The sequence below is a fragment of the Malus domestica genome, chromosome 12, assembly GCF_042453785.1.
Source record: "Malus domestica chromosome 12, GDT2T_hap1".
Lineage (NCBI taxonomy): Eukaryota > Viridiplantae > Streptophyta > Magnoliopsida > Rosales > Rosaceae > Malus > Malus domestica.
In genome coordinates, this window is record NC_091672.1 from 9,913,168 (window position 1) to 9,933,062 (window position 19,895).

The window sequence follows — 19,895 nt, forward strand, 5'->3', positions numbered from 1 at the left end:
TCGCTAGATTGCTCCGGTCACTAGTATGGATAAGTATGTAAATGGATAGAGATAGGGAAGCAAACACAAGATGTACGTGGTTCACCCAGATTGGCTACGTCCACGGAGTAGAGGAGTTCTCATTAATTGTGAAGGGTTTACACAAGTACATAGGTTCAAGCTCTCATTTAGTGAGTACAAGTGAATGATGTAGTACAAATGATATTAGGAAATATTGTGAGAGAATGATCTCTATTTATAGAAGAGAGTTTCTAGTTTCATTCTGACATTGACACGTGTTGTGTTGTGATTGGCTTCTGATGTTGACACGTGTTGCGCTATGATTGGCTTCTGATGTCGACACGTGTCGCACTATGATTGGCCTCCTGGTTGGAGGGAAACTCTTCTGGGTCCTTGACAGTATAACGTTGACCGATGCTCAGTAGTTTCGGGATTGGTCAAGTATGGTACAAACAATAAATTCAAATTTCCCATCTCTAAATATAAACCCTAAAACAAAGTTCAAAAGCATACCTGAAATCCTACGGCGATTAAGGCGCTTTGAATCGTTCAATTCACTTGCCGGTAGGACAGATTCTTCTCTCTCGGGCGGGTGGTCATGCCTGGTGTCTGTGAAAGAGAGTAAAAGCGATTGGGGCTTTAGGCTAGGGATCGCCGTTGGGTTATCGAGGGAATTGTAAATGCGATCGCACCTTATTCATCCAATCCAATGTATTAGTCAAATCAGAAATATTTAAGACATTTAATTGAGTTCAAAGAAGTTAACAATACTTGTGTTATATAAGACATAATGAAATTTTATCTTGATAATTAAATAGACAAATGATTTCGGATTGAATTGAATTTTTGTAAGGATGATTTATGAAACAAGACTTACAAAATAAATGGCTCAGATCGTCAAAGTTCGATGTGGAATGAGCTCCACCCATTCTTATTTTTTGAAAAAAAAAGTAGAGATCCCTTTGCATAAAAGGCTTGATATATATATATATATATATATATATATAATCTTTACTAATCTTTATGATAGTAAATGTGAGAAGCCAACATTGGTGTTCCAAGCTTCACCAAAAATTAATTGGACAAGAATGCCCCTGAAAAAAAAAAAAAAACCACCTCGCATATAAAGCTACTTGTTGTGGCCTATTTCATGCGGTCATATTCGTATATATTTTTATCATGTATTTCCTTTAAATTTTGTATATAAGAATGAGTTAAATGCACTAAATTTTATTGTTTTATTTTATAGGCATTTAATACCGGAGTTATGCTAAAAATGAGTGGAAAACAAGCTTTTTGGGTGTCTAAAGTAATTCCAATGAAGTAAGAGACTAACTAATTGCGCCACGGCATGTGCATTACAATACAGAGCAATTTTAGAGATCAAATAAATATGGGAATACTATTCAATGGAATTTATGAGACATTTAATTACTAGTTTTTATTATTTCCGTTTATGCTAACCCTGACAAATCCCCTAAGAATAAGTTTGTCAAGATTATTGCCGAAGACAACACTACTTTTTGGTTTCGGCAGTGTCCCATAAATTGATGATTTTAAGCTTAACTTAGCTTATGTTAACTATCACAGGATTATTAGAGGGTCGAAAGGATGGAGGCGAGGAGCCTATTTGCGAGGGACGCTCTGCTTACCTATGAGTGGACCCTTTCGAAAGAAACGTTTTTACGTTATATATGCTTTATATGTGGATGCATATTAATACGTTAATCTCTTGTTTTCAAATCACTGTTAACGCTAAACTTGACATTGATCTCGAGAGGAATTTTGATGATCGATTTCTTAATTTCAATGTTGCTGATGGTGATACTGCTTCAACATATCTGCCAAAGAACCCCATCCATTCTTACTATTCTTGCTAATAGACTCAGCATCATAAGAAGAAGAAAGAGAAATCCCATAGTTTTGTCTGTAAGATATATTCTGAAATCATAAGAGCAACAACAAGATATTAGGATCACGAATACAATAATGAAATCGACATGATAAGGAAATAAACTTATATGTAGAATTCGGAGACATGGGTATGAAGATGAAGCCATTGATGAACTCTAGGTTGTCTTCTCCTTCCAATACTCCAAAATATCCCTGTATTATGAGGAATTCAATGTATGGAAGTAGGGACTTAACCTAGTTTTATATATTCCTTAGTAGCCGGCCTATTAATAGCTAAGAAGGTCAACCCTATCACCTTGATTGAGTCCTATCATGATGCAATATCTTTGTATTTGAACGTCTAGATGATTCTCCTAGATTAGCTGCAATGATTTAAGACTCCACAATTCTTACCTAACTAGGACTCATAATTTACTCGAATTGCATATCACTGAATAATCAAGTGATTTGTTCCTTGAGTAAACCAATTGTCACACATTGCCATTCACAGAACTTTACATTGTCGATCATGAGATTCTAGGCGTTGCTTCGGGGTATTTAGAGACCGTGTTTTTGCCTTGGCAGATGCTGTCACAGCCATGTAAAGTTGATCATGAGCAGAATTGTTCTGTTCTGCTTCTGCATTGCGAAATGATCTCCTTGGCAATAACAGAAATTTCATGGTCGGTCTTTTCACTGAATCTTCATTTCTCACATGTCTCAGTTTAACTTGTGATCTGCCAAAACATTGCTCCAGTAATAGCACTAAGATTTGAATGAACGATTAGCTTTCCAGTTTCGTTGTTGCTCGCTGAATCTTCCAACATTTGCACATTTCTGCTTTCCTGCAAAACAAGATAATTGTGTTCCACATTTGCTATAGGTTCTCCTTTTTATTGTATATTCGCATATGAATCAATAAATTCAGATAATTTAAGATCGGAAGTACGTATTACTTACCCGTAGAGAAAACGAGTATTTCTTCATCCTATCTTTTTTGGTCATGGCCTGTTGCTTTCTTAGCCGTGCGGATTCTACATCTTCCTGTGAAATTATACTGAAATCCCACCCTCTCTGGTTGCTACCTCCAAGCTGTCCATAACAAACATCTTGCGCAAATCAACCATTGCACGAAAGCGTAAAAAAAATGCATGCCTAGCACAATAATATTTTTTAAGTCTCGTGTATATATCATGAAAAGTATAAATTATTTGTTGATTTGAAGAAAGCTTTTTTTATTATTACCCTACATAATGTTGAATGCATCTCACATTAAAATTTAATATTAAGTGGCTTATGTAACATAATGTGGGGTGTCTTAAGATATTTTTTAATTGAAAAAGCAAATGTGAGGTGTATTAAGTATGTGGGGTTTAATCAACAATACGTGGGGTGTTAATAGAATAAGCCTTTGAAGAATCGTATATATTCTTACTTACTGGTGTTTCATTTTCTTCCAACTCGCTTTCTGGTTTACTGATCAGCTGTTTCGCTGTCGCTACATCTCTCATGTGCTGTAAGAATGCTCCTTTTGCAAACGTCCACCTGCCCTCCCGCCCTTTTCTGTTGGACGGAAAACGCTTGAAAGTGGTAGCTGGCGTCGTCTCACAGCTCTGCCACGAACTATTGCTTGAACTCGCACCAGTCCTTTCAGCGCTCGCAGTGCTTTCCTTGCCTGTTTCACTCAACCTTTAGACATTCATGCTAATTGCTACAGAGGAACTAACGATGATGATTTTCTCATTTGCTTTATATATTTCAAATCACCATTCACTTAATTCCCATCAAACAAATAAATTTGATTGAGACGATAAAATAAATAAGTTTGGAAGAAGCTCGCAAGATGTGCGTGATAAACGCTTTGAATTTTAAGGGCGGCCAAGTTCCTGTCGAACTTTGTGACACGGTGGCGAGTGTGAAGTGGTAAGGTGCACAACCACAGCTACAGCACGGGCAGCAGTAGCTGCTGCCTCTGCTGCAGCCGCTGCTGCAATTGCAACAGTGAAAGCATGTTTCTTCTGCTCTTCTGTTGCTTCACTCAGTAGTACTGTTCTCTCTGATGCTGCCGATGTGGTCAGTGAAGCCTGCGCAGGGTACTGCTGAAATACTTCAAGTCTTCCAAAAATCCATATCCAGTTCTTCGATTTCTGGTGATTTATTAATTAAGAAACAAAAAAAATATAATAAGAACCAAATTAAAGAAGATCACAATATATATATATATATGTAGGTATGTATGTACGTACTAGCAGGGCCGTCTCTGAGATTTTGGGGGTCCTGTGCGAAATTTGTAAAAGGTGTCTCCTTAAGATAGTTTTAAATTTAAAAAAAATATGACAATGTATTAATACTAGAAAACATTCACTTAAATCAAAACAAAACCATTTAGTACTACGGTCTAGTAGTGTTCCTATTTACTTGGAAGTGGGAGGTTTTAGGTTTAATTATCGTCAAAGACGAATTTGAACCACATTATTGTTAGCTCAATGTGAGGCTTAGCCCACTTTCCCACTCCCATAATGTATATAATATCGTTTGTTCAAAAAAAAAAAATACTAAAAACAAACTTTAGCACTCATTGATTGCATGTTTACAAGTGTCCTTAATGATAAGTAACATTACTACAAAATTATCTATAACCGGCGGTCCAAAAACTGACAAAAAACGAATATTCGGATTTTAAGCAAAATCCGACAGAAAATAAATGCAATGGCGGATATAATAAGCGACATATTAGCCAGCGTCAGGAAATGAATTTTCCGACATAAAATACTCTAAAACCGACAGAAATTGTGTCGGATATAACCGACAGAGAATATATTAATAATGAATAAATAAGAGAATTTCTGTCGGCTAAAACTGACAGAAAATACTAGAACCGACAGTACTTTTGTCAGATATAACTGAAAGAGAATTTATTAATAAGAATAAATAAGAGCATTATTGTCGGATAAAACTGATAGAACATTTATTTATAATAAAAAAAAGGAAAGGATGTGTTCTTCACTTGAAAAGTCTTCTGGCATTGGTAGCAGCAGCAACTCCAACAATGAAAGGAAACGCCAGAAAATGAAGAAGATGGTGAGGGCGCTGAGAGGGATTGTACTTGGTGGGAATGAAATGAACACCGTCGCTGTTCTAGACGAAGCTGTTCAGTACTTGAAGTCTCTCAAGGTTGAGCTGTAGAAGATTGGAGTTGAGAATTTGACTGAACGTGCACTTGAGCTATGGTAATAACGAAAACTCCTGTAGTTATTTATCATTCCCCGCTATGTTAAACGAAAAGAAGAACAAGTTGTTCAAATGTGCAGAACCCCAAAAAGAAAAAGAAAAACAAGTTGTTTGTAATAGTAACGTGTATTAGGAAAAGAAATCAACCTGGTAAGAAGAAGTGATGAGAATATCAGCACCGGCTTCCAAGTAGTTTAAGTGAACCTGAGGAATTCAAAAATTTCAACCCAAACCCAACATTCATCAGAACAATTAGACAGAGAGATCCAATCAAACAGTGCAGAAAATGGAGAGAGAGAGAGAGAGAGAGAGAGAGAAACATACATACAGACCCGTTTGATGAGGTTGGGTTGTTTGATGAGGCAGACGGTGCTCCAGAGAGGGTTGTTGATGGCAGCGCCGTGCCTCTCCAATTGGGTGGCGCAACCTCTGTCCACCACAGCACAGCCCCCTGCTTTCTCTATTACATCCTCCAACGATGAGTTAATGGCCTTCTTCAATCCCATCTCTCTGGCTACTGTAAGTCTGCAGAGAATAACAGAGATTGCGGAGTAATGTGGAAAGAAGAACAATGAGGGAAGGAAGGGGAAAGGGAGAAGGCACTGGCGCAAGGAAGAGATGGAGGGGTTTTATTTTGGAAAATGTTCATTACTGTCGGTTAAAACTGACAAAAATATTTTTTAAAATATAAACCTACAGAAAATTTTCATTACTGTCGGTTATAACTGACAGAAAAGAAAAAAAATGTCGGCAAAATTCTCTCCCAAAATTTTAAATTTCCCCCCAAAATTTTGTTACGATTTTAAAAAATAAAATAATAATTGTTTGGTTTAATAAATAAATAAATAATATGTATTTAAATAGAATACACTTTTAAAAATTAAATAAATAATTGTTTGGTTTAATTGATAATAACCCATGTAAAATATGCAATAAAGAAACAAAAAGATAATTGTACAATGAAAATGTCATCACATATACTAAATATTGTCTAATCAATACTTGAAAAACATAAATAAAAATTTAGCACAAATTACTTTTCCCACTTCAAAATTTAGGCAAATTTAACAGAGATATGCATTCTACGAAACTAGTTTCAATGATCTAACCATCAAACTTATCTGTACACACTCCAAGATCGCATATTTAAAAAATCACAAAAAACAAACATTCAGAGATTAGGTAACGAAACAAAAGTTTTCGACAATTATAAACGAAAAATCACAATTTAACGGTTATTTTAGCTCCGATTTTGATGAATTTTTACAGCTACACTCCTCGACCCTATAAGAATGCATTGAAATAATTTGATCTTTAATTTAAAATATTTACACTAGTGGATACCACAAAATCTTATTTTATACTAGATGGGGAAGTATAACATTAACTCAGGTTTGTTTAATCTATTATTTTGATGCGATACGCATTATACAAAACGTTTTCAACGATCCAACCGTCAAACTTGTTTGTACACACTCCGAGCATACATAAAAAATCACAAAAAATAAACTTTCAGAGATTAGGTAACAGAATAAAAGTTTTTTACGGTTATAAATGAAAAATCACAATTTAACGGTTATTTCAGCTCTGATTTTGATGATTTTTTACAGCTACACTCCTCGACCCTATAAGAATGCATTGAATGAATTCGATCTTCAATTTAAAATATTTACACTAATGGATACCACAAAATCTTATTTTATACTTAATGGAAGTATAATATTAACTCTAAGTGTTTGTTTAATCTATCGTTTTGACGCATATGCATTCTACAAAAAAAAATTTCAACGATCAAACCGTCAAACTTATTTGTACACACTCTGTGATTGCATATGTAAAAAATCGTAAAAAACAAACATTCAGAGATTACGTAATGGAACAAAAGTTTTCGACGGTTATAAACGAAAAATCACAATTTAATGGTTATTTTAGCTCCGATGGTCACATGTACTTATTTATTTATTTTTTATCATTATTTAAAATCAGACATGATAGAGTACACCAGATGGTCATATGTGTTTATGTGTCAGACAATGTGCTTTGTGACGCATTGAAAAAAATTGTTTGAATTTCTTTGTATCTTGTTGCTTGCCTGTGAGGGAGCATAATCCTTATTACAAAAATGATAGAGCTTCAGATTGTGATCTGTTGTTATTATTCTCTTAGAAAATTTATGGGTTGTGGGAATTGGGTTCATTAGACTTTAGGGTCATGAGTGAAGAAAAAAAATTGAAAATATGTGTTTATTTATTTATTTATAATCAATATAACATTTTAAAATAATAAATTTTTTATTTCTGGCGGTTATAACCGCCAGAATACTAAAATAATAACCGCCAGAAAGTAAAATAATAAAGTAGTCAATTTCTGTTGGTTATAACCGCCACCATTAACTTAAAAACAACCAGAATCTGTCAAAAATATTAAAAAAAAAGAGATTCAAAAATACTGTCGATTATAATCGACATGATTTTTTTGATATCCGCCACTAAATATCCGCCAGTAATTTATGTCGGATATAACCGACAATATTTTTCTAATATCCACCACTAATTAAACAATGTGTCGGATATCATTTATCCGACAAGATTCTAATATCCGCCACCTAAAGCTAATATTGTATTAGTATAAAAAGATCTACAAACATAACCTTCACTAAATAATCAAAAGCAGTTTTATCTTAAACAATCAAACATGAAAAAAAAACTTCAAACCTCTAACTTGAAAGTTTTACTTGAATATATACCATTGTTATATAATAAAATTAAGAAACTTTCATTTTTAGGGTGTTATTAGACACTCAAAATATCTCATTGTACTTCAAATTTTTATATTTAGAAAGAAAAAAAAAATCTCTAATAAGGAGTGCACAATGCAGTTTTAAAGTGCTAACAAAAGCAATTTTTTTAAATATAGAACATTATTACATGATGTTAGATGACAAATATTTAGGGGCCCCTTCAAATTTGGGGCATTGTGCGACTGCACTTTTCACTCCCCCTGAACACCCCCTCTGTGTACTAGTAAGTATACCCGCACGTTACTGCAGGATTGAAAATTATATTTAAGATTATGCAAATTCATTCACTTCATAAGCAATGTTTGAGTCAAGAACTAAGGATTACAAATGCAAAAAAAATTAGAATGAAAATATAACTTGACAAAGAGACCTCAATGATTTGGCTCAATTCATCATTCAAGACTTGGTCAAACTATGATTCACTCACTCTATGTCACGCCCCGATCCCGACATACGTCCAAGATCGACAGGTGACATCCCTAAATGCCCGTAACTCCACATACCTCGCCTTTTGGATATGCACAAAATATAATTCAAGATCCAAATGCATAATAATTTTGCATATACTTTATGGCTGCATCTAACCTCTTCGTTAGACTGCATACGTACCCTCAATAGGGATCAAGACATTCATAGTTCAACTTTTCTCTACACTCGAATATTCAACACATAAACGACCATATTTCAACATAATGCACAATTCAGAGCGTGCAACATCTCAAGGAACAATTGACGAGGCGCAATAATAATCTATAGCCATATTGGTCAACGGTAGATCATAATCATAACAATTACATCCAACAACATCCAATAATCATACCAAATAATAACCCATACAACACACTGACATGCAGGGTTAGAGCGACATAGTTCGGCCGAAGCTTACATCTCTGAAGCTAAAATCAAATCCAAGGAACCAAGTCGCCAAAGGGATTCCGGACAACTTAACGGAATCAAACCCAGGATACGATTGCGGACATCACTCAATGGAATTGCGGAGTAGAATGGATTCCAGACCATCACTCAACGGAATTGGGGAGTACCATGCATATAGAACCACCTAATGGAATACAAGCTGGATACGATTCCGGACCATCATTCAACGGAATCGCAGAATAGAAGGGATTCCGGACCATCACTAAACGGAATCCGAGCCAGGGTACGATTTTGGACCATCACTCAACGGAATTGAGTGGAAGACCAAGGGATACAACAACGGCTTGAAGAAACAATAAAAGAACCAAGTACTTAATTTAGAAGGGCTAAATGACACAAAAAGTGAAATAAGGAAACAAGATGTGAAACAAGTGTCTAAGTAACAAACCCCATGACAATAGGTTAACGATCCACTACTAGCCCTCACATTTCATCACATCAATCCAATCATACAATACAAACCATATTTCCAAAGCACAAGTCAAATCATACTTAATGAAAATAGATCGATGGCCAGAAATAAAAATAACACTTCAATAGAATTCACATTCAATAAACATAGGTCTATAGTATGTATGTGTATATATATATGTGTATATATAATTCACATTTCAATAGAATTTCATTTATAACCCATATCATATTCATAGATGATATTAATATAAGAAATCAAGGTAATAGCTATATCACACATATTCAATTCACTCTCAAACCAATGTGGTCCCACTAGATTTTACTTAGCCTTCCATAGTACTAATTTTATTATTTAGAACATTTCGAGACATGTTGACTAGAAGTCAATTCTCAATCAACAGTAGGATCCACAACGCTACATCATTTGATCCAGTAGATCCGCACATCGGATTCCAGATCTGTAACTTCCAAAGGTCCACATTATGCTCAAAGAACAACATACTAAAATCCCATCGCGATCCAACGGTCGGATCTCCGCCAACTACTAGAATTAAGTGGCAGTCAACAATATATTTTACAAACTTAGAAATCCAAATAGGGAAGATCCGTACGTCGTATTCCCAATCCATAAATTTCTATGATCCACAAATATTATGTTCTATCACGCATTAAGGTTTGGTAACGATCCAACGGTCGGATCGTTGATTCATATTTTGACCAAGTAAGGTATCGTAATGAAACTAAGTCCAAACAATCAAATTACGTCATACAGATATCAATTATGAAATTAGGGCATCTAATTGAACTTAGAAAGACATTGTCAGCCCACTGGCCACGCGTTGTCACATGAGCCGCCGCGGGTGGTGGTTTGCCGCCCTGACTCGCCATAAAATTCAACTATTTTTAAAAATTACCAAAATTTACAAAAAATGAAGATCTTAAGGATTAGAGCAAACTTTATACCTGTGGCCAAGTTCAATTTGGCCTGAAAAAGCCTCAATTTGCCACAAAATCGCCAAAACCCTAGAATTTGGGTGTCCTCGATTCGACTCCATAGCAGCTCCGACGCCACTAAAATTGTTTGGGCTTCGTTCCAGGACTCGGTGGGAGTGTTTTAGTGGTGTTAATTGAAGGAGTTAGCTTCAGACTTAACGGATCTCCGCCATGGAACCACCGCACCCACCGGTGTGGTTCATTGTGAAATCTAGCCAAATTGCTTCAATTTTTAGGTGTAAGAGGGAAAGGGAAGTTTTGGGATTTGTTCCCAAGTGATAGTTTGGTGTAAGTAGCCTAAAATTGGCTGGAGAAACCCTCGGAAACCATTATTTCCGTCGGGTCAGGTCGAAGAATGGTAACCGGGTCATAGGATCTGGCCGGTTCCTCTCCATCTCTCTTCTCTCCCTTCCCTCATTTCTTTCATTTATGATTTGTTCACTCTTCCTCTCTCTTTCTGCCATTCGTCCCTCTGCTTTCTCTTCCCTCCCTTCCTTTCTATCATTTTCTTTCTTAGCCACTCCCGTGGCCTTTTTTTATTTTATTTTATTTTTTATTTTAGTAACAACTTCAAACGTCTATAACTATACTGTTATAATCCGGACTCGCAAACGACTTTCGCCTATGCGTTCGTGATCTCGATATCTATTCAACTATATAAATTGTGACCTCGAATGGTCTACAGATTTTAAATAATTAATTTCTGGAAAAATAATATAAAATCTCTATAATATCAATACGTAGATTATAATAATGAAATCTAGGAATGGGATTTCACACTCTATCCCTAAACAAAAGAAAACCAAACCAAGTTCAACAAGAATTATGCACGATCTTTGTGAAACTATATAATGAATGGTACCCAATGTATTAAAAGCGTGAGGCGTGGGCGAGGCATCTGAGGGATAGCCCAACCTAGGCGTGAGACGAAGTCTCACCGGACCTAAATTTTTTAATATATACACTGAGCGTACACATACATTACATTAAAAAAAAGATTATTAATCAATAATCACCCTAAGCACACATATATATTATAAATACACACACACACACACACACACACACACACACACACACACACATATATATATATATAATAGAGGATGAAAAGCACAATGAGCACACATATACCAATGCATGCATACAACACACACATCCATTATATAAAAAAAATAAAAATCAGAAGAAAAAAACGGCAGAGAGATGATAGTGCAAGGAAGAGGTATGAGGCAGTTAAAACCCTATCCAAAATTTGGGTTTGGGGTAAAAAAAAATAAAAATAAAAATAAAATCCCCTGAGGCGTGCCTAGGTGGCTCCGGCGATGCCTTCCGCCCACTCTCTCAAAATAGAGGCGGCAACCCTCAAGGCTAGGCGCACCCTAGGGCGAGCCTTTTAAAACATTGATGGTACCATTGTAACATCCCACATCGCCCAAGGGAGTGGATCTTGTAAGCTTTATATGTATATTCTCATCTCTACCTAGAACGAGGCCTTTTGGGAGCTTATTGGCTTCGTGTTCCATTGGAACTCCGAAGTTAAGCGAGTTTAGGCCAGAGCAATCCCATGATGAGTGACCGACTGGGAAGTTTTCGTGTGAGTTCCTAGAAACAAAACCGTGAGAGCGTGGTCGGGGCCCAAAACAGACAATATCGTGCTACGGCAAAGTCGAGCCCGGGGTATGGTGGGGGCCCGGGCCGAGATGTGACAATTTGGTATCAGAGCCAATCCCTGGGCTGAAGTGTGCCGACGAGAAAGTCAGGCCCCTAAGGGGGGTGGATTGTGACATCCCACATCGCCCAAGGAAGTGGATCATGTAAGCATTATATGTATATTCCCATTTTTACCTAGCACAAGGCCTTTTGGGAGCTCACTGGCTTCAGATTCTGTAGGAACTCCGAAGTTAAGCGAGAATGGGCCAGAGCATTCCTATGATGGGTGACCTACTGGGAAGTTCTCATGTGAGTTCCCAGAAACAAAATCGTAAGGGTGTGGTCGAGGCCCAAAGCAGACAATATCGTGCTACGGCGGAGTCGAGCCCAGGATGTGGTGGGGGCTCGGGCCAGGATGTGACAATTTGGTATCAGAGCCAATCCCTACTCGGAAGTATGTCGACGAGGACGTCGGGCCCCTAAAGGGGATGGATTGTAACATCCCACATCGCCTAGGGGAGTGAATCCTGTAAGCCCTATATGTATATTCTCATCTCTACCTAGCACGATGCTTTTTGGGAGCTCACTGGCTTCGGGTTCCATCGGAACTTCGATGTTAAGCGAGTTCATGCGAGAGCAATCCCATGATGGGTGACCCACTGGAAAGTTCTTGTGTGAGTTCCCAGAAACAAAACCGTGAGGGCGTGGTCGGGGCTCAAAGCGGACATTATCGTGCTACGGTGGAGTCGAGCCTGGGATATGGTGGGGGCCTGAGCCGGGATGTGACAACCACATTATTAAACAAACATGGACTGGAGCTGATTTTAAAATTCATTTAAAAGGGAAGTGGTAAATACCATTCCCTTGAGATGCTAACTTTTCAAGATACGACACTAATAAAAATTGCATATAAGGATGAAACACATATTAATGCTTACACTTAATCATAGAGAACTTTAACAATATTTTATTTTATTTTACTCAATGTTGTAGGAAATTGCCTAAATAGGCAATGAACAATAGCATAGGGAGCCTGCACTTGTGGATCTGTAATTATATATGTCAAAATAATTGATGTAGAGTATCCAGGGTATTGATATATAGTACTACACCTCTAGACATTTATTGGCTTTCTTTTTATAGTACAAATAAAGACTCGCAATACTTCCCTGATGACGATGGAGGGCATAATCAAAACGAATTTTATAAATCTTGTTGGTACCACACATATTGGGCCTCATACTTTGATACGTTGGGCTTCATTACCCAGCCCATATGATTATGTAAAAGGAGGAGCCCCTTATTCTATAAAAGATGACTTCTCCCCCTCACAAATGGGACTCTAGGAACCCAACAGAGGGCAATACCCTCACAAACACAACAACACTCTCTTTCTCTGGGGGACTCCCCCTTATCCTTGTAATCCATACATACAGTCAGAGAAATACAATCAGTGTGGACGTAGCCCAAACATTGGGGTGAACCACTATACATCTTATGTTATTTACATTTCATGCAGATTCACGGTCGAATTTACATTGTTCCAAGGCCTCTGGTTTTGTGCATCAACATTTGGCACCGTCTATGGGAAACGACACGAAAAGCTGTGTCGGTTCTCTTTCATTTTTTCATTTCACCACCGTGAAACCTCACCACAATGTCCACCGTGGATCTGCAAAACCCAAGAAACCAAATCTCTATCTCTCCAATAATTTCCTCTTTTGAAGACCCTGAGTCTCAAGAAACGGATGGTCTTTGTCTGAAAACAACTGTGTCAGGGATACACGGCCTATCTTCCACCATCTTAACGGATACAACCCTCGATGTCCGTACGAGCCCATCATTTATTGCAGAAGAAAAAAATGTAATCAAGATATCTTCGGCCTGGGGACTCTGTCGTCCCCTTCCACGTGCGACCCACCAGCGTCCTCTACGGTGCCGACTGGGGCTTCGTCGACCCTAACGACGGCGTCTCTTCCTCCTCCAAGTTGCAGCAGAAATTGAAGGATGACTTCGACGACTTCGACGCCTTCACCACCATCAAGGCAACGAATCTGGCGCAGCCATTAGTAGAAGCGCAATTTTCGAAAGTGATGTTCAAGGGCTTTTTCGTCGAAACGGCTGGACTTCTCAGACTCGACGGCGGCTCACTCTCGTGACTCTCTCCTTTCACCGCCACTCCCATCCGCGCAACCCCCAAACAATTGAAGCTTTTGACTTCTTGCTAAGTGATATTCTAGAAGTTGATTGCTTGCTTATTACCCAAAGCCTTGATATCACTGCCATTCGAAGACATTAAAGCTCATCTTTAAGAAGTACCCGAATCTTAGAGTAGTAGCTACACCAAATGCTAAGGCCTTTTTGGATCCCTTTTTAGCAATAACCTGGTCAGAGCTCTGTTATTGAGGCAAGAAATGGTTCTACAGTCAAAGTTCAGGCCACTGTAGGGCCAGTTCTAGGTCATCCTTGGCAGCGCCCTGAATGTGGATATCTTGTCATCACTGCAAAAGGAAAAAAATACACTTTACTATGAACCCCGTTGTGTATACAACACAAGTTCACTGGAGAGCGAAAGAGCTGACATTGTTATCACACCGGTAGTAAAGCAGCTTCTGCCTTACCTTGGTCTCGGGACAAGAAGACGTAGTTCAACTTGCAAAGCTGCTTCTGGTTCCCTCCCCGCAGAGTCGTCGGCTTTTTTACCCCCATCAAGTCATCGTTCCCCAACTCTACGCCAACGTCGTACAACAATATTCCTCCACCCATGGAGGATTTCCAGCTGGCTAAACAGAAGGCGCAGGAGATCAGTATAGCTAATCTGGCAATTGGGGAAGGCATCAGTGCTTTGAAGGACTTCATACCCTACAATGGGGTCTTGAACTTGGAAGGCGCGCACAGGCCACTGCTAGTGTGCAGATAAGGGGGAGTGCATGTTCCCACTTTGCTGAAAAAGCCTTCACTAAAAGCACGATTACGACTGTGGTCACATGCACTGCCATCTCCACTGTCTAGAGGAAAAACTAATAAAGAAGAAGATAAGTTCTTCTAAATTCCTCAACTTGTTTATTTTTTTAATATTTTATCATTATCAGATACTCTCAAACTCTTATAATCTGGACCTCGGTTCTTGAAATTACTTAATGTCGTTTACGTGAAATCATGCTAGCCTCTGCTTTAACTAGCTAGCTGCTATCTAGCCGCATAAACTATGCACTAAAACAGGTTGTCATCCTAAGTAGAAAAAGGAGCACTCACAAAACTATATATATATATATATATATATATATATATATATATATGTTAGTTGTGTACTCTATTGTCACTATAATAAAGTTACATGATTACATTTATGTGCTTATTATGTCGGATCACATGGCCTTAGACTCTTACTGTTATTACTTTATTAGTATTATTGTTTGTAACGATCATCATTACTTTGATCACTTTATGACCACTACCGTAAAACGTGGCAAAATCTGTACACCCACTACACCATTTACATTATGGGAAATTTTATTTAAACCCATCTAACTTATTTCTACACCCAACTTACTCTTTGCACCCATTTAATTTTTAACTAAACTATTAATATCTTTTTAAACCCAAATTTAATACCTAATATGCCCCCATAAACCCAATTCAATATGTGGATTTATTTTTACACCCATTTGATTTTTAGAAGTTTGGCGAAGAAACCACCCTGAGGACGAGGACGTTGTTCTTGTTTGTGAGCTTCCTTTTGCAGTTCAGAGGAGTGATTGGGTGGTGACAGTACGCCATCACGAGGACATGCAAGTGGAGGTGCCGAGGAAGTCTCTGTGGAGATAGAAGCTTGGAAGTCTCTGTGGTGACAGTACACCATCCGTCAGGGTTCTAGACCCCAGAGCTGCAGAACTACATGACAAAGGAAGAGATTGATCGTTTGCCAAAGTACAAGTTCCGCAAGATACCTGATTTTGACAAAGTTAATGGTGAGATCCAAGAATCTTTTGGAGGAGTAATGAATGAATGCGACACTACTACACCTACCGAACATGTTCTCTCCCCAGAGGATGCTGTAAGTTCCATGATACATTCTTGATATCTTTTTACTAGAAAGTCCCATAAAATAGTTAATTGTTTTTAATGGCATGCTGAAATAGGTTTTTGTATTACCAACTGGAATTCATACATGTACTTGTTCAGCAATTGAGCCTTTCAAGTCATGTGTATGAAGATCCGGGGCACCAAATCCGGGGTTTCAGTTTCTCATTGCCAAATTAACCCTACACCAAATCACTAAGTGTGCTTATTACGTGAGTTGTGTTAATCTTAGGAATGTTGCATCTGCCTTTGTGCCTACGAAGATGGAACTAAACTCCGCGAACTTCCTTGTTGTCACCACTTCCACTGCACCTGCATAAACAAATTAACCAAAAAAATAGAGAGAAAGATGCAATTCAATAAAAAAAAAAAGTGAGCAGGATTTGGTACCTGGGTTCTTCTTCTTTTCTTCTATCTTCTACAAAACGTGCAAGCACTGGGGAAGAGAAGAGACACTGGCTTCATCTTCTTCGGTTTTCTAGGGTTTTAGCTAGTAGGGTTTAATTATAATGTTTGGGTTTATTGATAAATTTAAGTTTTATTATTAATTTCATTTTATACTTAATAGTAATTATGCAATAGGGTAAAATAGACAATTAACATTCAAAATTTTAAGTTGGGTGTAAAAAAAGGTTGCATGGGTTTAAATAAAATTACCCTTACATTATATATCACCTCATTTGACCAAATTGGATATTAACAACTTGCCTAAAAATATAATATATATATATACACACACACACACACACATATAATATTCATTACCTAGTGACATATATATTCATGACCTAGAATACATGATTGCCATTAAACTATGTCATTTATACAACAAGTCATTTATCGCACACCAGAATAAATTATTTATTTATAGAAGGCACATAGTACAATATTTTGCTTTGACAAACTTTGTCAATTTGATTTATTCATTATACGGTCGTACTTATACTGTCATTTATTGTCAGGAATTATTGAGCAACTAGATCCACTGATCAACATTGTTGCTGATTAAAGAAGTCTTCCAACTTATAGATTGATGAGCCACGCGCTCATGGTGATCTCTTGTCTGACCAGACACCCATTTGCTCGGACATTCACTTATTGGGACACCTATGTGCCTGGATCCAACTCGATGACCCTACATATAGCCCCAACTTGATGACCCTACGTATGGCCCTAACTCAAAGACCTGACTTGCAGACCCGATCCACAGATCCGACACATAGACCCAATATGCGAACCCGACAAGTGGACCTGAGTCATGTCAAGAATCAACTTATACTGAGTGCATGTCGACATAAAATAGATACTTGCAATGAGGAATACTAGGAGCTGAGCCGCCTCGCAGCGAGCATAGCCTCTAACCGAGCCGCCTCGCAACGAGCATCGCCTCCAGTAGAGCAAACGCCTCGCCGCGAGCATAGCCTCTGGCCGAGCAGCAACGAGCATAGCCTCCAGCTGAGCAGTCTTGTATCGTGTGATACCTCTAGCCGAGTATTGCTTTATGTTGAGCATTGCCTTAGGTCGAGTATTGGTTCAAGACATCTAGCCACTTCAGCCCGTACATGGATTGGATTTGAAGTCTCCAGCCAAAAGATTCTCTTGACTGAAGACTTGGGGGACTACTGTTGGTACCACACATATTGGGCCTCATACTTTGATACATTGGGCCTTATTACCCAACCCATATGATTATGTAAAAGGAGGAGCCCCTTATTCTATAAAAGGGGACTCATCCCCCTCACAAAGGGGACTCTGGGAACCCAACAGAGGGCAATACCCGCACAAACACAACAACACTCTCTTTCTCTGGGGGACTCCCCCTTATCCTTGTAATCCATACATACGGTCAGAGAAATACAATCAGTGTGGACATAGCCCAAACATTAGGGTGAACCACAATACATCTTGTGTTATTTACTTTTCATGCAGATTCACGGTCGGATTTACGTTGTTCCAAAAGCTCCGGTTTTGTGCATCAACAAATCTTTATATGTGATTGTAGACATCGAAATTTCGGTGAAATAAATGTTGACCAATAATTACAATTTCAACGTTCACGTGTCACATAAATTTTACACGTAGCGTGTGACTAAACGAAAAATCAGAATAAATTGAAAAAGTCATCAAATATGACACATGTTAACACCTGGCAGAAACGATTTATTTCCTCTGCATATTATATTCAAAATTAGGCATTGGAAAATTCTATAAATAGGAAGCCAATGCATTCATTTGGGGGGGGGGAATTCAGAACCAATTCATAACCAATTCCTAACCAATTCATATTACACCAAAACCTCGAAGCTCTGAAGCTCTGAAACTCCGAAGCTCTTAAGCATCCAGGTTCCCGAAGAATCAAGAAAGCCTTCTTCGTTCTTCGTTCATCGTTCTTCCAAGATCAAGCCCCGACGGCCCTTTGAAGAACTTCCACCAATTCAAGATCAAGCCCCGACGGCCCTTGAAGAAAGTGTTCACCGTTCATCACCGTTATTCAAGATCAAGCCCAAAAGCCCTTGAAGATCCGTCAATCATTGTTCTTCAAGATCAAGCCCAAAAGCCTTTGAAGGTCCGTTCATCACCGTTATTCAAGATCAAACCCAAAAGCCCTTGAAGATCCGTTCATCACTGTTATTCAAGATCAAGGCTCAACGGCCGTTGAAGAAACGCTCATCCTATAGATCAAGCCCCAACGGCTCCTTGAAGATCTGCTCAAATCCATCTTTAAGGTCAAGCCCACGGCCCTTGAAGAATGTTCATCATTAGATCAAGCCCAACGACCCTTTGGATCAATTGCACATCCACAAATCAACACCTTACGGAGATCGAATCAGAGGATCAAATTTGAGAGAGATTGTAACCCAAAATCATCAAATACAAATATTATTTTGAACACGTGTTCTTGTCTCATTTGTTTAAGGAAAATTCCGTGATTAAAAATTTGGCACGCCCAGTGGGACAATCTCTTCCTCTCATCTCTTTCTCCGTTCAAGAAATCTAATCACACCTCAAAATCAATGGCATCAAGCAAAGGACAAGCCGTTCTCGCAACTACCAAGGGAAGGATCCTGAGCACTTCTGCCGTGAACGGACAATCCATTGGAGCCACAAACACTCCTCAACATGCCGCTTCAAAGTTGGTATCACTAAAGGAGCAAGGGGAGCATCAAAGGCGCGAGTCTGTCATCAACCTGACCTCACTAGGGGCACCGAAGCATGCTGCTAAGGCACACAAGATGACATCCCAAAGCAGCCAACAACGTTCTTTGTCAGCATCCTGGATGTCTAAAGGAAAGTCACGTCTATTGGTTGCACAAGTCATGACCATCGGCGTTACCTCCATTAAAGAACAACTGGCTTAAATGAATGAAGCGATCGCAAGGCTAACACGGATTGTGGAAGAAAAAGACTTGCAAATCACTGCACTTGTCAGTCAACTGGAGCCACAGGATGGCGAGAACCTCGACCCAGAGGATGATCCACTAAAGAGAGGAGCTGGCGAATAAGAGAAGCCTCCGGTGGAGAAGATCGATGTGAAGCCGGAGCCAGACCAAGCAGCGGCACTCATGGGATAATTTTTTATCCAGCAGCTACAGGAGATGATCACCAACACCATCAAGGCACAGTACGAAATGAGCTCACATACCTCCTTGTTCTACTCGAAGCCTTACTCCAAGAAGATTGATGCCCTGAAGATGCCAAGGGGTTATCAACCACCAAAGTTCATGCAGTTTGATGGAAAAGGAAACCCAAAGCAGCACGTTGCACATTTCATCGAAACTTGCAACAACGCGGGGACGGAGGGAGACTACCTCACCAAGCAGTTTGTGCGCTCGCTGAAAGGAAACGCATTTGAGTGGTACATGAACTTAGAGCCTGAGTCCATCAACAACTG

The 19,895-nt window shown here is 38.6% G+C and overlaps 1 long non-coding RNA gene across 1 annotated transcript; it reads left to right on the forward strand.

Annotated features, from left to right (window-relative positions):
- The first annotated feature begins 15,827 nt into the window (after positions 1–15,827).
- LOC139189969 (uncharacterized) lies at positions 15,828–16,265 on the forward strand. The gene is made up of 2 exons (XR_011573829.1): positions 15,828–15,977; positions 16,236–16,265. It is a non-coding gene; the product is annotated as an uncharacterized lncRNA (long non-coding RNA).
- Positions 16,266–19,895: the final 3,630 nt, after the last annotated feature.